This window comes from Thalassophryne amazonica, chromosome 9 (genome assembly GCF_902500255.1).
Source record: "Thalassophryne amazonica chromosome 9, fThaAma1.1, whole genome shotgun sequence".
Taxonomy (NCBI): Eukaryota; Metazoa; Chordata; class Actinopteri; order Batrachoidiformes; family Batrachoididae; genus Thalassophryne; species Thalassophryne amazonica.
Genome location: NC_047111.1, coordinates 107,343,439 through 107,364,040, shown reverse-complemented (window position 1 = coordinate 107,364,040; position 20,602 = coordinate 107,343,439).

Genomic DNA, 20,602 nt, shown 5'->3' with positions numbered 1-20,602 from the left:
ACACATGTACTAGAGGTGTAACGATACACAAAGATCTTGGTTCATTACGCACCTCGGTTCTGAGGTCACGGTTTGGTTAATTTTCATTACAGTATGGGAACAAAATGCAAAACCTAAATTTGCTTGTTTAAACCAACAATATATTGTAACATTATACAAACAGTCAATCAACTTCAATCAATCAACTTTTTTCTTATATAGCGCCAAATCACAACAAACAGTTGCCCCAAGGCGCTCCACATTGCAAGGCAAGGCCATACAATAATTATGAAAAAAAAACCCAACGGTCAAAAAGACCCCCTATGAGCAAGCACTTGGCCACAGTGGGAAGGAAAAACTCCCTTTTAACAGGAAGAAACCTCCAGCAGAACCAGGCTCAGGGAGGGGCAGTCTTCTGCTGAGACTGGTTGGGGCTGAGGGAAAGTGTTGGGTATTTTCTCCTCCAAACGTTCTTAAAACCTTTGATAAGACAAACAGAGTCAAGAAACACCAGTGAGACAGAAAGTCAAATTAATCACGCGCGGAGTGCGGCCAGGCTGTACACCAAGGCTACACTCAAGTCTGGCCTGTTCTCCCGCTCTTTTTATTAGAGAAGCCCTCATTACATCATGAAACTTGTCCTAAGGGGGGGGGGGGACAACGCGAGACAAGTTTCTTCCCGTAACATAAACACATACGTCAATAAGTGCAGCTGTAAGGAAAAACAGTTTCTTTCTTTTACTCTTATCGTCGAAGGTCAGCACATCCCGTTCGTCTGTTGCAGTTATCAGCTGTTGTGCATCTGCCTGGAGTGTCCTGGTCTTCACCCTAAGCATCACATCACAACAGTCAAATCAACCTTCAGTTCTTTTACTCCCAGTTTAGCCTGACCCCGTCATGCTTCACTCCCAGTCGTTAGCGGCTACGAAAACAAGTTGTATAATAATAATAATAAGTACATCCAGCTCTTCATTCCCAGTTCAGATTGACCCCAGCATGCTAAAACAAGGTTGAATAACACATACATTCTCGGGGTTAGGTGCAAACAGCACAACACCGTTTTCATAAGAAAGAAGACGAAGGTACAAATGTTTAACAGTGATAACATATATATATATATATATATATATATAAAATCCTTAACATTTCCCACCTGTTTATCGCCTGTTAAACATATAGTAGGCATCACCCAGCTTAGTTAGTTAGTTTATTAACTTAGTTTATTCTGTCCACGTTTTTATTAATTGAACACCACCAACAGATGGAAGATTCGAATCCAGCTGCTATTTGATCAACCAGTTTATACTCGTCAGGCACTCCTCTGGGGACTCCTATTGCGTCAATATATGTTGGATTTCCTACTCCTTTCCAATCTCTTTTTACTCTATGTCTGGCTATGCCTTTCTGCCAATCCTCAGGAATAAGAGAGGCTGCATATGTCGTAACGTCTTCAGGGGTCAAGGGTAACAATAATGATATTAATGCACAATAACCTGACACATTTCGTGGCAGTCTGTCAAAGATTCTGTTATCACCACACCACCACCATACATCACTTCGGCTGACTGGTATAAATGAACCGTTTTTCTGTATTATTCGACTACACCACTTGTCTTATTACTTTTTCAGCTAAAGCTTCATAGGCTAAGAGTGTGTTAACTCATCACGTCAACAGTTCAAGTTTGAACTGGAGTTGTGAGCTTTTCAATATCATCATAATTCTCAGTACAGTCATTATAGTTTTCTCCACTAAGGTCTGACTGTTTCAATGCTTGATATTTTGGCATAGTTTGTTGGAAGGCCAGATTACACTGTACAAATGTATTTGACACCATTTTGCCAACCATTGTTTTGATATAAGGGATCACACAACACATGCAAAGTCCAATCAGAATTAGGACTATAATAACTGGTGTCACCATTTTCAATAGTAACTGCCAACATGGTCCTGAAGTCAACCAGGACCAGGGATTCCACCGGTTCACGGCTAGGGTGTCTTTATGCATTGCATCACGAAGTTTATTCAGCTCTTCCAATGCGTCCTGCATATCCACTGAATGAATGGAGTCTGGGATGAAAGTACAGCATGTTGTGTTCAGCAGAACACAAACTCCTCCCTGTGAACCAGTAAGCAAGTCTAAAACCATGCGATTTTGCATCACCATGGTACGTAAAGCATCTATTTCAGTGTTTTGAGCTGCTACTATTTTTTTAGTTACATTCATGAACAGACCCAATCGATAATTCAGAGTTTCAATCATTAATGAATTTTTTCCCACTCCTATCCAGGGGAACAATGAATGTGCTATTTTATCTCCTACAGACCACAATTTTTTGGTCCTTTAGTACATCCGAGCCCCACATGTGATCATGTGGTAACACATCTGGGTATATCAATCTCCTCCGTCTGGTGCTGCCATTCTTCTCTGTGGAGGTCCTACCACATATGTATGGTCAGTCACCTGGGTAGGTGCACACACACCACCCCAATTTGGTGGGAGACTCATGTACAGTCTGGAACCACAAAGCCAGTAGATGTCATCATACACCGGAGTACCATTTACAGGTGGTAGCAAAAACTTACTAACATAAGCACATGATTCATCCATTCCCCATGGACAGGAGCCTGTATAATTACATCCCCGTCCAATGTGATGAAGATAAGTACCATCCACATATTATGTTTTGGCTAGGCTTAAATTATTTGATAAAACATACGTTTGGGTACACAGACGTTTCTTAATTTTACTTACAGTTTTATTCCCTGTCCCGTAAAAGCAATTTGGGAATGGCCGTTGTGATGACAATTTAACGTGATGATATTTTTGCATTTCCCTTCAGTCTAGTCAATGGAGCAGCACTTGGGCACGCTTGTACGTCCTCTGTTGAAATCCCTATCATATAAGTGGTTGCACTGAGGCAAGTGGTGTTAGAACTGCCCCCGAAATACAGTTTGATTATGCATCCGTATGATAAGACATTCTGTCACCCTAGCAGGGTACGGTTTAGCCGTCAGAGCTGGGTGTGTTGAGGATATAGGTATTTGCGAACAAACATAACAATTAGTAACGTAATTCCATAGCCAATAAATGAACATATCTGTACCACATATTAGTATGGTATATATGAGGGTGTCCATCTGTCTCGTTCACATTATGAATAAACCTCTTCTGACGTTGCTTGCGTTGTTCTCTGGCTCAGTCCACAGTGAGCTGCAATTCTTGGGTCAACCACCAGGCCAGGAATCCGAGGAGCACGAAACACACTAAGATCACAACGCAACCGGCTGCCCTACCAACAGTCCGGCAGCGGCGGCGCTGAGCACGCCGCTCCGGGGTCTGCTGTAGTTCAGTCATGATTGCTAGGATACAGTGTTGTTAACCACCTCACCTAATAGTGCAAGGATCTCCCTGCTTCACTGGCATTGAGACAATCTATTGCTAATTAAATAGACTCCCTTTGTAGCCAGACTTCCCCTTACACTGTGGAGGCAGCCAACACACGCTGTATCTTACAGTGATGTATCCACGTTGATCTCTCCGCTATCTTTACTGCAGTTGGTGTTGTTAACAGCACTTGGTATAGACCTTCCCAACGAGGACTGGACCAGTTCTTCCTCTTAATCACTCTGATGAACACCCAGTCTCCTGGCTAGACTACTGGAAGGCCGTCCTGTGGAAGATCAAAATTATTCGGCAGTAAATGTGTTTAAGTTATCTCTTTCTGTGTTAATGTCTTTTTCATAAAATTTGCTAATGTTTGTTCCTCATCTGCTGTTTTAGTATCCATGTCAAAATCGGTAGACGATATGGTCGTCCATAAAGTATCTCAAATGGTGTTAACCCTGATGGTGTTGGTGTTATTCTCATATACAATTTTACTAGGTCCAACATTCAATCCAGGTTCGTTTTGTCTCTTCTATACATTTCCTTAATCTTATTTTTATTGTGCCCTTTGTCCTTTCCACTAATCCGGCACTGTGTGGATGATAAGCACAATGATTTTTGAGATTGACCTGTAGCGCTTCTCCTACGTATTGCACTATTGTATTAACAAAATGCGCTCCATTATCTGAATAAACTGTTTCTGGTATTCCAAATCGTGGAATGATGTCTTTGCACAATGCCTTAGCCACTGTAAGTGCATCTGCATGTTTTGTAGGGAACAATTCTACCCATTTTGAGAAGGCATCAATTACGACTAAACAAAATTCCTTCCCTTCATGTTTACTCAGCTGTATATAATCCATGTGAATCACTTGAAAGGGATATTGTGGTGTTGGAAATTTGCCTCTTTGGGGTCTCAAATTGCCTTGTGAATTGTGTTTTGCACATGTCATGCATGCTCTACAATGCTGTTTTGCATATGCATCGAACCCATAAAGACAAAAAATAGATTGCAATTGCGATATCATACCCCCTGATGAGACATGCGTCATGCCATGGCTCATAATAGCTGCCCATTTAAACATATTTTTTGGCAATATGGGTTTCTTTTGTGGGCATACGTACAAATCATTTGCATACGTAGCTCCTTTATTTATCCACATCTGTTTTTCTTTCAGTTGCCTGCTGTTGCATGTCAGCAAGCAGTGTATGACCTAAATGCAAATCTGGAGTGGTTTCCTGTACAACAAAAATAGAAGAAGCTGCTGCTGCCTCTTTTGCTGCTCTGTCAGCAAAATCATTTCCTTTTGAAATACTGTCAGAGCCCTTGATGTGAGCCGCACATTTGCATATAGCAATTTGTTTAGGCAATTTCACAGCCTTCAGTAGTGCAGTTAGGAGTGTGGCATGAGTCACTGGCTTTCCAGATGATGTCACCATTCCACGCTCTTCCCACAGTTTTGCAAACACATGCACTGTGCTAAAAGCGTACTGGCTGTCTGTATAAATTGTTACAGCCGTACCTTTAAACAGATAGCAAGCTGCAGTTAAAGCAACTAATTCAGCTGCTTGTGCTGAAAATGAGGATGGCAATGAAGCAGAATCCAATACTTCTGAATTTGTGACAACAGCATATCCAGATTGTGTTTGTCCATAAGCGTTTTTAGTGGAAGAACCATCCACATACACAATTGTACTGTTTGGGATGGGTGTGTCCTGGAGGTCTGGGCGTGCTTTCGTACAGACCGTAGCTACATCAAGACAATTGTGCGGCTCACCATCCTCAGGTAAAGGTATCAATGTGGATGGATTCAATGTTGTACAGCTCTCTACCGTAAGGTGTGGTTGTGATAATAGCAAGGACATGCACGAAAGATGTCTTGCTGGGGACAAAAGGCTCATGTTTGTCTGCAACAGAAGTGCAGAAACTGCATGTGGAACTTTCAGTGTCAACTGATGGAATAGAACAACATTACTGCTACTTTGAACAGCCATAGAGGCTGCAACAACAGCCTGTACACATGGTGGTAGAGCACTTGCCACTGCATCCAATTTAGATGAGTAGTAGGCAACTGGCCTTAATTTTGAGCCATACACTTGAACCAAAACACTAGTCATGAACTTATTCTTACAATCAGCTGTTTGAATGAATGGTTTACTATAATCTGGTAGTGCCAAAACTGTGGATGACACTAATGTTTGTTTTACTTTTACAAAAGCTTCCTCAGCATCTTTGTTCCATTCCAACACGGTTGACATTGAAATATCATCCTTGTACATCAAATCAGAAAGTGGACTAGTCAATTCTGCATAACAGGGAATCCATGCCCTGCAGTAATTAGTCAGTCCAAGAAATGACATCATCTGCTTTTTGGTTTGTGGTTTTGGAGCGTGTAAAATTGCTTCCTTCCTGTCAGACAGGATCGTGTGCCCTGTGGCTGATAATTCATGTCCTAAATATTTTACTTTATCCCTACACAACTGAACTTTGTTTTTACTCACTTTGTGGCCATTATCAAATAAGAAACATAATAATGCTACTGTGTCAGTTATGCAGTTTTCTCGTGTGTCAGAGGCAATCAGAATGTCATCAACATACACTAATAGTTGGCTATCTGCCGGTGTAACAAAATTGGCTAAACATGCTGACATGACTTGAGAATAAATAGTTGGACTCTCTGCGTAACCCTGCGGTAATCTGGTAAATGTATATCGTTGTCCTTTAAAGGTAAAAGCAAACCAGAATTGACTATCTGGGTGTACTGGCACAGAGAAAAATGCATTACTTATGTCAATTACTGAGAAACTATTAGAATTTGGTCTCAGCGAATTTAACAAGGTGTGTGGATCTGGGACACATGGTGCTCTTTTAATCACAGCAGCATTTACTGCCTGCAGATCTTGAATCATTCTCCACCCCACTGAGGGCGGAGCCTTTTTTACAGGAAATATGCGTGTGTTACATGGTGAATCTGGACATGGCACTATTACTCCTGCTGTTAATAAATTCTCTATTACTGGCCTGATTCCTTCAATTGCATCAGGTTTCAATGGATACTGTCTTACACATGGTCTGTATTCTGTTTTTGGTCTTATAACTACAGGTTGTGCATTTTTTATCAGTCCTACGTCTGAAGGACCTGTTGTCCACAATCCTGATGGTACCGAAGAGAGAAGATCATCTTCTTCAGGACTCAACTGAAACACTCAGGATTGTGAAGTGGACACATCAATGTGTGTTCCAGCTGTCAGCACCAATGAGACATTAACTGGCACTTTATACAATTTAGTTGATGGACTGAACTCTGTTCGTGGTCCAACTCTGCTCCAATCAGTGGCTGACAAAGCTGTTATGACTGTCAGTCCCAATTCTTGCCATTCTGTCAAATATGGCTTACAAAGTGACACATGTAATGGCATACCTGTGAATCTCAATTTTAAAACATCTTCAGTGGCACCTGTTACTGTTATGACAGCTGTTGAGTTGCCATCATGAATCAAATCGGTCATTGTCAGCTTCACAGGTGAAATATTTTTCAATTTGTTTTCATACACTGGTGTTCCTGGCAATATGCCACTATGGACTCTAAATACACTCTCAAATCTGCATCTAAACTCTGTCCATGGCTCTCCTTCTTTCTGAGTTGTCCTGGTAATTTCAGTATAATTTATCTTTGGTCCTAACACACCTTTTGCACGTGTAATCATAGCTTCCACTCTTGTTTTCAAGACTGGATCATCATGTGGCAATGGTACGCCATCCTGGTCTGCAGGATTCCAGTCTCCGCGTATCTGACTCCATTTAGGGCCACATGCTTTCATCCACACCTGTTGGACTTCAGGTCCACTAAGGTGGTAAGAACTTCTAATGTTTTCTATATCCTGCATAAATCCCTCAATGTCGACATGTGGCGATGGTATCATGTCGACTGCTGCTTTGATATCATCAGCATTCCATGTTCGATATACGAGCATGGTTGATCGCTGTCCTGCTGTTCCTGCACGAGGATTTGGTACTTCTATCATAGGATAGGCACCTCCCTGGTCACTGTGTTCCACCATGGGAGGGGCTGTAGGCACTTTCGCTTGACTGCTTCTGTATACTGATCAGGTTCAGTCGTCCGTCAAAGTCATGTTTATTTATCCAGGTCTCCAATTTCTTTGTTGCTTTTGGATTTTTTTTTGCTTCCATAAATTTCCAGTCGTCAGTTGATAAATTTTCCTTATTTTTAGACGTCTTACCCCCCATTTTTATTATCCCTTGTCATAATTTGGACTTCAGACGGGGGCACACCTAGGGTGTTCTAAATCTGAAGTTTTCACACTTTCTTTGGACGTGACAATTAATTTGCCGTCCTGTGGTTGATTCCTTTCACCTCCCCGTAGGAAGCGGAATCACTTGCCTCTGCTTCCACACGCACGGTTGTCACTAACGTTGTCCAAAGTATTACACTTTCACACAGTTATTTACACTTACACAAAACACTATTTACACATAGAAACACTTTTAATAATCGTACGCGTATTCTTAGCCCAGGGGAGCTCGCCCTCCCGTGAAATTTAACTAATGTCCTGCATTAGGGGACTCCGCCGTCCCTGCCAAATTTAACTGCTTTTTTACAGTGCACGTATTTCTACCCGGGATTTCCTTTACGTATTAAAACAGAGGAGTCCGTATCCTCCTTCCGGAATTTAACTACGTGCGTCCCTCGCAACCGTAGAGGAGTCCGCCCTCCTTACAGAGTTTAACTGTGTTTCATTAACAGACGATTCTGTATCATCGCTTACGGAGTTTAACTGTTTTATGTGATCACTTTTATCCCCTACCGGTACGCGTATATAAACAGAGGAGTCCGCACCCTCCTTACAGAGTTTAACTGCTTTGCATTAACAGACGATTCTGTATCATCGCTTGCGGAATTTAACTGTTTTTGTGATCTGATCACCACTCACTCAGTACTGTTTACAAAGAAATTTTACTCACTGACTCGACTTCCTGTCTGTCTTCTTCGGGAAAATCTCGTCAACCAGACGATGCCAACGGTGGTCGACAATTGCAGACACGATCAATCGATCGGACCTTGGCCAAGGATTTACGTCTGGACTTGACGACCTCCGCTGGACACCTCCGGTATTGTTGAAATCCCGGACGAGCCCCCAGTCAATGTTGGGTATTTTCTCCTCCAAACATTCTTAAAACCTTTGATAAGACAAACAGAGTCAAGAAACACCAGTGAGACAGAAAGTCAAATTAATCACGCGCGGAGTGCGGCCAGGCTGTACACCAAGGCTACACTCAAGTCTGGCCTGTTCGCCCGCTCTTTTTATTAGAGAAGCCCTCATTACATCATGAAACTTGTCCTAAGGGGGGGGGGGGACAACGCGAGACAAGTTTCTTCCCGTAACATAAACACATACGTCAATAAGTGCAGCTGTAAGGAAAAACAGTTTCTTTCTTTTACTCTTATCGTCGAAGGTCAGCACATCCCGTTCGTCTGTTGCAGTTATCAGCTGTTGTGCATCTGCCTGGAGTGTCCTGGTCTTCACCCTAAGCATCACATCACAACAGTCAAATCAACCTTCAGTTCTTTTACTCCCAGTTTAGCCTGACCCCGTCATGCTTCACTCCCAGTCGTTAGCGGCTACGAAAACAAGTTGTATAATAATAATAATAAGTACATCCAGCTCTTCATTCCCAGTTCAGATTGACCCCAGCATGCTAAAACAAGGTTGAATAACACATACATTCTCGGGGTTAGGTGCAAACAGCACAACACCGTTTTCATAAGAAAGAAGACGAAGGTACAAATGTTTAACAGTGATAACATATATATATATATATATAAAATCCTTAACAGAAAGAACCAGGAAAAAGAGATCGATCACTAATGATTAAATGCAGAGTGATGCATACGGAGCAAAAAGAGAAAGAAACAGTGCATCATGGGAACCCCCCCCACAGTCTACGTCTAAAGCAACATAACCAAGGGATGGTCCAGGGTCACCCGATCCAGCCCTAACTATAAGCCTTAGCGAAAAGGAAAGTTTTAAGCCTAATCTTAAAAGTAGAGAGGGTATCTGTCTCCCTGATCTGAATTGGGAGCTGGTTCCACAGGAGAGGAGCCTGAAAGCTGAAGGCTCTGCCTCCCATTCTACTCTTACAAACCCTAGGAACTACAAGTAAGCCCGCAGTCTGAGAGCGAAGCGCTCTAATGGGGTAATATGGTACTACGAGGTCCCTAAGATAAGATGGGACCTGATTATTCAAAACCTTATAAGTAAGAAGAAGAATTTTAAATTCTATTCTAGCATTAACAGGAAGCCAATGAAGGGAGGCCAACACGGGTGAGATATGCTCTCTCCTGCTAGTCCCCGTCAGTACTCTAGCTGCAGCATTCTGAACCAACTGAAGGCTTTTTAGGGAACTTTTAGGACAACCTGATAATAATGAATTACAATAGTCCAGCCTAGAGGAAATAAATGCATGAATTAGTTTTTCAGCATCACTCTGAGACAAGACCTTTCTGATTTTAGAGATATTGCGTAAATGCAAAAAGGCAGTCCTACATATTTGTTTAATATGCGCTTTGAATGACATATCCTGATCAAAAATAACTCCAAGATTTCTCACAGTATTACTAGAGATCAGGGAAATGCCATCCAGAGTAACGATCTGGTTAGACACCATGCTTCTAAGATTTGTGGGGCCAAGTACAATAACTTCAGTTTTATCTGAGTTTAAAAGCAGGAAATTAGAGGTCATCCATGTCTTTATGTCTGTAAGACAATCCTGCAGTTTAGCTAATTGGTGTGTATCCTCTGGCTTCATGGATAGATAAAGCTGGGTATCATCTGCGTAACAATGAAAATTTAAGCAATACCGTCTAATAATACTGCCCAAGGGAAGCATGTATAAAGTGAATAAAATTGGTCCTAGCACAGAACCTTGTGGAACTCCATAATTAACTTTAGTCTGTGAAGAAGATTCCCCATTTACATGAACAAACTGTAATCTATTAGACAAATATGATTCAAACCACCGCAGCGCAATGCCTTTAATACCTATGACATGCTCTAATCTCTGTAATAAAATTTTATGGTCAACAGTATCAAAAGCAGCACTGAGGTCCAACAGAACAAGCACAGAGATAAGTCCACTGTCCGAAGCCATAAGAAGATCATTTGTAACCTTCACTAATGCTGTTTCTGTACTATGATGAATTCTAAAACCTGACTGAAACTCTTCAAATAGACCATTCCTCTGCAGGTGATCAGTTAGCTGTTTTACAACTACCCTCTCAAGAATCTTTGAGAGAAAAGGAAGGTTGGAGATTGGCCTATAATTAGCTAAGATAGCTGGGTCAAGTGATGGCTTTTTAAGTAATGGTTTAATTACTGCCACCTTAAAGGCCTGTGGTACATAACCAACTAACAAAGATAGATTGATCATATTTAAGATTGAAGCATTAAATAATGGTAGGACTTCCTTGAGCAGCCTGGCAGGAATGGGGTCTAATAAGCATGTTGATGGTTTGGATGAAGTAACTAATGAAAATAACTCAGACAGAACAATCGGAGAGAAAGAGTCTAACCAAATACCGGCATCACTGAAAGCAGCCAAAGATAACGATACATCTTTGGGATGGTTATGAGTAATTTTTTCTCTAATAGTCAAAATTTTGTTAGCAAAGAAAGTCATGAAGTCATTACTAGTTAAAGTTAATGGAATACTCAGCTCAATAGAGCTCTGACTCTTTGTCAGCCTGGCTACAGTGCTGAAAAGAAACCTGGGGTTGTTCTTATTTTCTTCAATTAGTGATGAGTAGAAAGATGTCCTAGCTTCACGAAGGGCTTTCTTATAGAGCAACAAACTCTTTTTCCAGGCTAAGTGAAGATCTTCTAAATTAGTGAGACGCCATTTCCTCTCCAACTTACGGGTTATCTGCTTTAAGCTGCGAGTTTGTGAGTTATACCACGGAGTCAGACACTTCTGATTTAAAGCTCTCTTTTTCAGAGGAGCTACAGCATCCAAAGTTGTCTTCAATGAGGATGTAAAACTATTGACAAGATACTCTAACTCCCTTACAGAGTTTAGGTAGCTACTCTGCTCTGTGTTGGTATATGACATTAGAGAACATAAAGAAGGAATCATATCCTTAAACCTAGTTACAGCGCTTTCTGAAAGACTTCTAGTGTAATGAAACTTATTCCCCACTGCAGGGTAGTCCATCAGGGTAAATGTAAATGTTATTAAAAAATGATCAGACAAAAGGGAGTTTTCAGGGAATACTGTTAAGTTTTCTATTTCCATACCATAAGTCAGAACAAGATCTAAAATATGATTAAAGTGGTGGGTGGACTCATTTACTTTTTGAGCAAAGCCGATAGAGTCTAATAATAGATTAAATGCAGTGTTGAGGCTGTCATTCTCAGCATCTGTGTGGATGTTAAAATCGCCCACTATAATTATCTTATCTGAGCTAAGCACTAAGTCAGACAAAAGGTCTGAAAATTCACAGAGAAACTCACAGTAACGACCAGGTGGACGATAGATAATAACAAATAAAACTGGTTTTTGGGACTTCCAATTTGGATGGACAAGACTAAGAGACAAGCTTTCAAATGAATTAAAGCTCTGTCTAGGTTTTTGATTAATTAATAAGCTGGAATGGAAGATTGCTGCTAATCCTCCGCCCCGGCCCGTGCTACGAGCATTCTGACAGTTAGTGTGACTCGGGGGTGTTGACTCATTTAAACTAACATATTCATCCTGCTGTAACCAAGTTTCTGTTAGGCAGAATAAATCAATACATTGATCAATTATTATATCATTTACCAACAGGGACTTAGAAGAAAGAGACCTAATGTTTAATAGACCACATTTAACTGTTTTAGTCTGTGGTGCAATTGAAGGTGCTATATTATTTTTTCTTTTTGAATTTTTATGCTTAAATAGATTTTTGCTAGTTATTGGTGGTCTGGGAGCAGGCACCGTCTCTACGGGGATGGGGTAATAAGGGGATGGCAGGGGGAGAGAAGCTGCAGAGAGGTGTATAAGACCACAGCTCTGCCTCCTGGTCCCAACGCTAGACAGTCACAGGAAAACAGTCACAAACAGGAAAATAAAATAATTGCAAAGTGTTGCCTGGTAATAAGTTAAATAAAATGTTCTCAAATAAACAATAAATGTATGAAATATTATTTAAAAAATACATTCCTAGTAAACAGCTTTTAAGAAAACCTTTCCACAAGTAAAGCAGAGCACAGCGGTTCCACCATGAAGCCCTGTTCAGTTTTATTCAACTTTCATATTCTTTGCCAGAACTGTCAGACTCTATAAGGGATTTTTTAAAAAGAGAATTAATGTTAAAGAATACCTTTACTTTTGTACAATTTATTTTATTTTCTATCTCTTTCTATTAACTGTTCCTTTAATGTTTGTTAATATGTCTTTTTAAATAAAGTTTTGAAAACAAAAACATTGTGGGAGAGGCAAAAAGTGAATAAAACCATCTTAAAAATATTTAGAACCACAAATAAACTTGATTCTTGGTTTGTTTTTTGCCATTAAAATTGGCCATCACTTATTAAAATAAAATAACTTCTCAAGGCCAGGGCTTCTCAAAGTCTGGGGACTATTTAATCACAGCGCAGTAAACGAGGTCAGTAGGCTGAGCGAGTCCGAGTGAGGAGGGTTGTAGATATCCCTCTGCTCAGCGCTTTCAGGCTGCTGCAGGCAGCGGAGGAGGAGGGAGAGACCCGCTGCCACTTGGTGAAAACAGAGACGTTCAGTCGCAAAACATTAGAAAAGTCTCTGGTAAGACCAGGAAAAGCAGCTAGATTTGTCACGAGTTGCTTTTGAGAAAATAAGTCGTCAAGAGGGTTTGTAAAGTCGCCAGATTTAGCGAGAAAGTCGCTAAGTTAGCAACACTAAATGTAAACACACACAACACGAACTCACCTGTGCACAGCCCTGTGCCGAACCGCATGTCCCGTACCGAAACGGTTCAATACAAATACATGTACCATTACATCCTTAACATGTACTCAGTTTTATTCCTACTGAGTTTCATTCCCCTTCTCTCCAGAGCATATCACCACTTCTCCAGGCCACTACCAAGCTGTTCCATACTCTCACTACAGAACATAATGAAATCTGCAAATATCTCTCACACACACACATACATACATACATACAGAGAGAGAGAGAGAGAGAGAGAGAGCACATAGTTTGGGTCACTAACAATGTTGCACTCTTTAATTTAGTCATGAACAGAACATCATTCAGCACTTGTCTTAGTGATTTATACCTTGTAGTAAACCATGCAAATCTGTCAGCACTGATGTCAGAACATGTCTAACAGTTTGTTCCACACAGAAATGTCCGCACACTTCCTCCGCTGGCCTGCATACTTGAATCATTATGTGAATTACTCATCTGTACAGGATAATGTTGGATCATGCAAACAGCACCAAAGGCATTGCTCCAAACCCCTGCACAGGGCAAAGAGCTGGTGGAAAGATGTGCACTTTACCCATATATCACTCTCTGCCATTAATGCTCTGAAGTTTGTACACACAAAAAGAAATGCCGTGTAAAATCTAAAAAGGCAAAGCTAAATGCTCATAGTGCATTCCTTGTGAAGAGAAGTCAGTCATTACTGTGGGTTATCATTACAAAGTCTTTTTGGAGCTTTGGAACATGTGGTCAAGGTTAACTGTCTGGAGGTGAGTTCCCACACAACCACAGAAAGAAAACACACAACTGCAGTGTGTAAAATTAATGCTGTCGAATACATTTCTAAAAGGAGATACATAAATAAACAATTCACATTGTCTTAAAGAACCATAAGAGAATGAAGTCTGTTCTCTGTTTCTCAGCAGCACAACAACCCCAAAAAATCATTAGGTGGAATTTCTTGGAGGCATATAACAAATTTGAGGGGGGTGGCAAGGGGGGGGGGGGGAGTCCCCACACTCATTACTGAGTGTCATGGTGTCAAAATCCAACCCCTGGTCCACATTGTGACACCTGGGTAACGGATCAAGTAGGGGATTGCCTGTTAGGGTGAAATACGGTGGTGACCTTGTGTGTCCCATGGCCACTACGGTAACCATGAAGGCCCAACAGTAACTTTGAAAACTAACGAGGCTCTGGTCAAATAAGAAAACCTCAATGACGGCTCAGGCGGAGGAGGTGATGGCTTGTCACCCAACGGCTATGAAGGCAGATGAAGGCTGCAGTAAATCCTCAGAACCTGATCATCTGGGATTTCCCAGCCACCGGACCAGACTAAGGATCTGTCAGACTTTTGTCAGGTATTTTGGCAGGAGGGGGCAACAACCCAGTCACATGCCAAGTTCATGATGGCATCACAAAAAGTTATGTAATGTATGAGTTTGTGATACATCATATAGTAGGTTTTCTTGATGGTATCATGAAATTTGGGGTGACAGTGGGGGGGGGGAGCATTTGTACTGAATGAAAGGAAAGCATGCGCACGTTTTATTAATTCCAGGGCTCAATTAAAGGAAAATGTGCGCACTAATTATCACAGCCAGGAAAATGTGCGCATGTTTTATTAATTTACGAGCACATTTTATTAATTCGTGGGCTCAATTAAAGCAAAACGCGTGCACAAATTATCATGGCCAGAAAAATTAGCACTTTAAGTGACCTCTCCCGGGTTCCATAACCCACTGCCCCCCAGCCCAGTCACACATTTTAATTAATTTTTTTTTTTTGTCATTATACAGACACAAAATGTATTACATTTTGTGGGTGCCAGTCCCACCTGGAACTCGTACCAGCAACCCTCTGCTTCAACCACTGACCCAGCATGCCCCAGGAGGCAAAATGACTTACACATTGGACTAAAACCCATTTATTGTGTGTCCGAGCGCACTTTACTGTTTAAACAATACAAAAGGTAACCGGAGAACTTGGATCACTGGTATTTCGGTTTAATATAATTTTGTACTTTTCTTGTAGTATCTGAAATTAGGATCACTTGTAAAATTTTGTATTTTGAAATTCTGATAGAAAACTGATAACAATCATTGACACTTTAAGGCTTGTTTAGCCTCCTTAAAAAAATAGAATTTAGTGAATTTGTGTTTAATAACAACCCTACATAGCAGTGCACTGACTATATTGACTCTTATTTTACTCATGTAAAGTTATTATCAGTAATAATCAGTAATAAGAACACATTTTAACTTTAATCACTGTGATTTTTAATTGTGTATGCACATCAGAAGAGGAATTTGTATAGTGTGTGCTGTTTTCCAATAGTGGGGGAGGTGATGGTCTAGTGGTTAAGGTGTTGGGCTTGAGACCAGAAGATCCTCAGTTCAAATCCCTGCCTGACTGGAAAATCACTAAGGGCCCTTGAGCATGGTCTTTAATCCCCTATTGCTCCCGGTGTATAGTGAGCGCCTTGTATGGCAGCACCCTGACATTGGGGTGAATGTGAGGCATAATTGTAAAGCGCTTTGAGCAGTCCATTTACCATTTGGATAAAATGTGTTTAATAACACCAACTTCACACGCTTCTCAAAAGTAAATGTAGTTAATCAAACCACCAAAAATATGATGGTATTTGGTCAAATATGACGGTATTTCCAGTAGGCCCAGTTCTCAGAGGAGCCGAGTTCTCTTGTACTTGTGGGAAATAATGGTGCAAAGCCATCCGCTGTGTTTACGTAAGGTGTGTTGACTTTACGACGTTCATTACTGATGGATGTTCTTTAGTCTGAACATGGAGCAGCTTGGTGGCCAAGCGGTTCAAAGCCAAGAACATCTTCTTGTAAATCACTTCAGAGGTGTCATCTGGTTAAAAACAGCATTTTTAGATTTAGAAGTGTTTATTTCTCTATAACCTTTACAAAATATAGGAGAAACATATTACATTTATAAAGAAATACGCTGTTTCTGAGCGTTTGGGATGATTTTGTTTGACCAAACATCCAGCTGATGTTACGCTGCCTGTTGTCTCGGCTTGGCGGTCGCCATGTCGTGTTGCTCTGCATTTGTATAAAATATACGTCTGGTGTATTTTGGACCTGCTGAGCTGGCCGCTCTCTTACCAATACAAAAGACTCACTCTGATTGAAAATGAATGGCAAGTTGTCACTTTGCCTCTGTTTCTTGGTGCCACTTGTAGTTAACATGACCGTAGGGTTACTGTAGTCTGAACATGAGCTCAGGCAATCAGAGTGAGGGGGTGTGTCTTACATAATGAGCCCCTCACCATTAGTCGATTTGTAATGACTCAAGCTACATCTAAATATACGTACTAGTTTTGTAGTCTTAAAAGGTTTTATACAGACTTCCGGTATCCACCCTTTTCAGGTTTCAAATTCCGCAAAACCTCGGAGAGGTTGTTTTAGCAAGTTTTCAGGGTATCATGCATGCGGTTTCTTTTTAACATGATGAAAAGCATAAAAAATGACATTTTGTAGTATAATATTAATTTACAATTGTCATCATGTGGATTCTCTATGTTGTTTTGACTGCAGCGACTCTCTGGCGTGCAAGGGATTATGGGATACGTGAAAACCCTGGATGGCATTTGGTGTTGTGTTTCAGCTGTGTGCCTCACTCCCCCTCCCCTCCTGTGTCTCTGGGCTGCGTCAAGGAGCTAATTGAACACACCTGCCAGCAATCATCCTCACCTGCATTCAAACCTCGGCTCTTCTCCCACTCAGACGCTGGGAACTCAATTATGGGGTATCTGGCCTCAGTTCTGCGTCCTCTAGTCTCTTGTTGCCTACGTTTGGTTCTTTACTAACTTTGGTCTCCATGTTCACAGCAATTTCAATTATTACCATTTATATAGTGCCAAATTGCAACAAAGTTGCCTCAAGACGCTTCACACAAGTAAGGTCTAACCTTACCAACCCCTAGAGCAAGCACACAGGTGACAGTGATAAGGAACAACGCCCTCTGATGATTTCAGGAAGAAACCTCAAGCAGACCAGACTCAAAGGGGCCTCTGGATTCATTCAGCTCTGTCGCAGTCACTTTGTCCTGCTCTGGTTCTAAACTCCATGCTGCTGCTACCTGCTCTGGTAATCCGCTTTTCACACCAACCACTCTGGCGAGTCTCTCCCTCCTCCAGTGCTTGGTTCTGTTATATTTTTTGGAACATAAGGTTTATTTACTCCATTTGAGTGAGTCCTGATCTTTGCTTTTGGGTGTTTTTGCACCATAACAGCAGTTTCTGGCACAATATGGACTCGGCGGGAACAGACCAGATCTGTAAGGCCCTCAGCTCGTAAGGGGCCTTACTTGGTCAACAACAGCTCACAGCTCTATCAGACCAACAGCTTGCCCTCGCTACACAGGTATCCAAACTATGCACTCAGCTATCCACACTTACAGACCGTTTGCCTGTTAGCACCACACCCCCTACAGCAGCAGCCGCTCAAGTAGCTCCCTCGCTAGCCTCTGCATCCCCAGTAGCCTTAGGTAAGGAGCGGGTTTGTTAATGGTCTGTACGAGACGCTTAAGGATGAACTGGTGTACCGGCATCAACCCACTTCCCTTGACAAGCTCATTTCCTTAGCTATTAAAATAGATAACAGATTAAGGGAAAGACAGCGGGAAAGAAGCCAAAGGGCCGAACGTGCGTCTTCTCCTGGCTTCCCCCTGAGTGCTGATTCCAATTCTTCTTACTCACGCTCCACCGGGAGTACACTCCCTGTGCCTTCAGCGCCCCCTGCCGAGGAACCAGTGCAGCTCGGCAGGGTTTGATTGACTCCTAAGGAGCACAGTATCTGTCATCCGGGGAGGGTTTATACTACAGTACCTGGGGGCACATCATTCGCGAACGCCGGTTCGGCCAAAAAAGAACACTTGCCGATAGACCCTGGGCTATTGATGAGCCGTACTCAATTCATGGGTAACTGATACTCCGGGCGAAGCTTAGCTCTTAAACCGGCTCCCAGAGGAAAACCCTGACCAGTTATCTTGCACTTTCATCATTAGCAAATGAAAGATCTGGTGATTTGTGAGGCACGTAAGAGGGGTGACCTGACCTACAATGGACAAAAAATTCAGCTCTACAAAGACTGTAGCCCCGAAGTGGCGCGACAGTGTGCGGAGTTCAAGAGCACTATGTCAGAACTCTACAAATGGGGACTCAGGCCTGCGCTCCTGTACCCAGCCAAAGTGTGTCACTGACAAATTTGTGCAGGACATGCGCAAAGACTAGAGGTGTTTGTCTTCTTTTCATTCTTCATATCAATAACTATTTGCACTGTTACACGTAAAATTGACTGGGCGTCCATTTTCATGGCCGTTGCTGTTTCTGCCTTTTCGTTGGTCAGAGACACTTTGTTTTGTGTTCAGTCCCTTCTCATAATAACTTCTAATATCATTCAGTGTTAACTTTGTTGATTGAGCACAATGACTACCTCTGCCAAAAATGTTCCTGTGATTGTTGAGGAATGGGGGAGGGCACTTTATCTCAGCTGGAACAGTGCTAAAGGACCCCAATTTATACTGTGTACCTATACAATGCCTGTCTTCACATGCTTGGACAATACCACCCTCTTGTGGGTACTCAGTGAAACTACAACTATTGTAAATTTGTGCAAAGGTTTAATATAATTTCTTGTATATTTTGTTCCAACTCAATCTCACGTCATTTTGTGATGCTATTGTGCTATTATTATGAGCATTTTTAGATGCCTACGGTGACTATCTCAACCACTGACAACATATTACAGCAAGAGTCCACAAAAGTATTTTAAAGGCCTGACTAAAGTGTAAATTGTGATCGTTAATAAGATATTTTCATGAAAAAAGACACAAATGTGCAGTTTACTGCATTTTTTTGTGTGTGTGTGTGTGTGTGTGTAAAAACAAAGCTTAGATAAATGGTGTGTCTTTGTAGTCCCAGGAACCGGGGGACAGATAGAAGATGACTATACAAACTATATAATATTACAGAGAATTACAAAGTATACAGAAAAGGAATGGGGCTATAATGGTATGAATGTAGAGAGTATATAATATGAATTAACTGTTGTGTGGGCCGCCAGAAGAGGAGGTACTGCTGGCCCACCACCAGAGGGCGCCCTGCCTGAAGTGCGGGCTTCAGGCACGAGAGGGCGCTGCCGCCACGGACACAGCCGGTGGTGACAGCTGTCACTCATTATCTCTTGACAGCTGTCACCCATCTACACCTCATCATCCCACTCCATAAAGACCGGATGTCAACTCCACCTCGTTGCCGAGATATCGTCTACCTTAGGAGGTAATTTGTTCTCAGCCATTGTTTTGTCTACCACAGACAGTGTTTGCTTGTGTTATTTTTGCAGTAGGTTTTGTGAGTGCTTGCAGCTGGAGGCTGGGTTTGGACTGACGTCTTCACGCCAAACCTTTGATAAGTACACATACTACTGCACGTGCCAGCTTTCTGTATGAGAGGTGGAGGTGGAATTTCCACCATTGTTGTTACTGGGTGTTCACACACCCACATCTGATTGTCTCTGCTCCTCGCCAGCAGTACCAGATCCGACAGGCGGAGACGGTGGCCACCTGGGGTTTTCGGGACTTGGCGGCTCCAGTATTCTCCAGGTTAGGTGGCGGAGGAAATCGTGTGGTTCCGGTTCTTCTCAGAACAGACGTCCTCTATCCTCGAGCCTGCCCACACGTCACCTTTGTTAATTGACTATTGTACACATTCTGTAATCTGCTGTGTTTGGTTGTGCTTTTCACAACAGTAAAGTGTTCATATTTGACTCTTTCATTGTCCGTTCATTTACGCCCCCTGTTGTGGGTCCGTGTCACTACACTTTCACAACATTAACATTTTTTCTTATTTTTTAACAAACACAAATATACTGCATTGATTTATTCAGTCTAATATTGTTAAAAAATAACAGGAGTTACCTTCTTTTTTCAAATACAGGGTTATAAAATATATAATTTTTATTATGGCATTATATTACCTCATAAGACAGTACAGTACTCCCTTAACCTACAACTTGTAGGTTAAGGGAGTAATATTCTGAAAGTCTGTTTGTTATGAATATAGACTGAGTTTACTGAATGACATTGACTATAAGATGGGTAATCCGTTCTTTAATGTTTTGATTGTAGAATATTGTATTATGTTTTTTTTTTTTCTTCACAAAGAGAATTACACACTGTTAAGCAATGAATTACACTTACTTTTATTTAATTACTTATTTTGGAAAATTGTGTTAAATTAGATATTTTGCTG